We start from the raw sequence: 2500 nt of genomic DNA, 5'->3' as shown, positions 1-2500 counted from the left end.
GCATCAGCCTTCCGCTATTATTATTCCGCTTAAACCTATTCCTACTGCAATGTTCAATGATCAATGATCAACTCAATTCCCGACGAAAGACGGTCTATTCTGAGTTACCCAAAACGGTGACTGGCAGGTGAGTGCATTTGATATATTTCTTTAGCGTTTGGACGTGTGTGATTCAATATATTTTGTATGACACTCTGTTACATTGTCGTAATTGAGCTCTTCAATTTAATTTCATTTAATTTAATTTTATTTTATAATTTAACAATAACTTTGTACAATTAAATAACTTTAATTGATAAATACGTTGTCATTGCCTTGCATTGACTCACGTAGCTTTGCAATGCTGCTTGATGATCATTTGATGATTTTGTTGTATGACATATATTGTTATGATTATATCGATTAAAATTGTGCACTTTGACACTGTATGGCATTAGATTAATTTTATCAAGTCGATTCACACCAAAAAAATGTTAAAGTCCAAACGCCCAGGTCGCGCGGATAGCCCTCACCCGCCGCGGATTTTCCCAAGTCGGAAGAGCTTTAGCCGCGAGTCGGTGTTTGGACTTTAACTTTTTGTTGGTGTGATGAGACTTGAAAATTTTTTAGAGTCCAAACGACCAGGTCGCGCGCATAGCTTTCACCTGGCGCGGATTTTCCGAACTCGGGAGAGCATCACGCGCGGGTCGGTGTTGTGGACTCTGAAAATTTTTCCCATCCACTCCAAAAAATGTTAGAGTCCAAACGCCCAGGCCGCGCATATTCTCTTGACCGAGCGCGGATTTTTCGACCTCGGAAAAGTTTTTGCCGCGGGTCGATGTTTGGACTCTGAAATTTTTTCAAGTCTCGACAAAAAGTTAAAGTCCAAACGTTGGGAAATATTTTCAGAGTCCAAACGTTCGAGTTGCGCGCAGTGCCCGGCCGGGGCGCGGTTCGGCGGCCACGGCAAGCGGCCACGCACCTTCCCAAACTCCAAATCCGGCCGCGAGCTCGCGCGATCCCGAGGCCGTTCTGGGGTACCATGGCGATGCAGGATTCTGTGACTACTATGAGGGAGCAGGCAGTCGTGTGAGCGAATGCGCGCGCGAGTGCGAATCGAAGCAGAATCGATCTCGGTTGGCGTCGGGCACGATGGGCAGATGTAATGCTGTTCGCGCGGTCGCCCATGCTTAGCCGGGGTTTTGAGCGGTCTGTCGGATCCAGTGGCAAGCTATCGGCGTGCCTCGGCGCGAGTATTGCACTCGAATCGCCGGGCAGCGTCCGGAATTGACGGTTTTCGGAGCTCGTGCAAGCCGCGAGCGTAGTGTTTGAGTAGCGATGTACACGGAGAACGTGTGAAAAGAAACGCGGGGCGCCCGTCGTCCCGCAGCAGCCTCGTTTGCTGCGAATAGCTACCTGGTTGATCCTGCCAGTAGTCATATGCTTGTCTCAAAGATTAAGCCATGCAAGTGTAAGTACGAGCTCTCGTACAGTGAAACTGCGAATGGCTCATTAAATCAGTTATGGTTCATTTGATCGTACGTGTTACTTGGATAACTGTGGTAATTCTAGAGCTAATACATGCGAAAAGCGCCGACTCACGGAGGCGTGCATTTATCAGACCAAAAACCGACCGGGCCTCGGCCCGTGCTCGTTGGTGACTCTGGATAACTTTGCGGATCGCACGGTCTTGCACCGGCGACAAATCATTCAAGTGTCTGCCCTATCAACTTTCGTCGGTACGGTATCTGCCTACCGAGGTTCTTACGGGTGACGGGGAATCAGGGTTCGATTCCGGAGAGGGAGCCTGAGAAACGGCTACCACTTCCAAGGAAGGCAGCAGGCGCGCAAATTACCCATTCCCGACGCGGGGAGGTAGTGACGAAAAATAACAATGCAGGACTCTAACGAGGCCCTGTAATTGGAATGAGTACACTCTAAAACTTTTAACGAGTATCCATTGGAGGGCAAGTCTGGTGCCAGCAGCCGCGGTAATTCCAGCTCCAAAAGTGTATATTTAAGTTGTTGCGGTTAAAAAGCTCGTAGTTGGATTTTGGGCTCGGGCCGTCGGTCCGTCGCAAGGCGTGTACTGGCGTGCCCGGCCTCACCTTCGGTTCACCGTCGGTGCTCTTGACTGAGTGTTGGCGGCGGCCGGAACGTTTACTTTGAAAAAATTAGAGTGTTCAAAGCAGGCGGTTCGCCTGAATAATGGTGCATGGAATAATGGAATAGGACCTCGGTTCTATTTTGTTGGTTTTCGGAGCGCGAGGTAATGATTAAGAGGGACGGACGGGGGCATTCGTACTGTGCCGCTAGAGGTGAAATTCTTGGATCGGCGCAAGACGAACAACTGCGAAAGCATTTGCCAAGAATGTTTTCTTTAATCAAGAGCGAAAGTCAGAGGTTCGAAGACGATCAGATACCGTCCTAGTTCTGACTATAAACGATGCCAACTAGCGATCGGGGGGCGTTACTTTGACGACCTCTCCGGCAGCTTTCGGGAAACCAAAGTCTTTGGGTT

At 49.1% G+C, this 2500-nt stretch overlaps 1 non-coding gene across 1 annotated transcript in view; it reads left to right on the top strand.

Moving 5' to 3' along the window:
- Window positions 1-1392: 1392 nt before the first annotated feature.
- LOC143472221 (small subunit ribosomal RNA) overlaps window positions 1393-2500 on the top strand; it is a 1808-nt gene continuing 700 nt past the window's right edge. Inside the window, exon 1 of the ribosomal RNA XR_013119608.1 lies at window positions 1393-2500. This exon is cut by the window's right edge and continues 700 nt beyond it. This is a non-coding gene — a ribosomal RNA (small subunit ribosomal RNA).

This window comes from Clavelina lepadiformis, unplaced genomic scaffold, assembly GCF_947623445.1.
Source record: "Clavelina lepadiformis unplaced genomic scaffold, kaClaLepa1.1 scaffold_214, whole genome shotgun sequence".
NCBI lineage: Eukaryota > Metazoa > Chordata > Ascidiacea > Aplousobranchia > Clavelinidae > Clavelina > Clavelina lepadiformis.
This window is presented reverse-complemented; position numbering and strand designations above follow the sequence as displayed.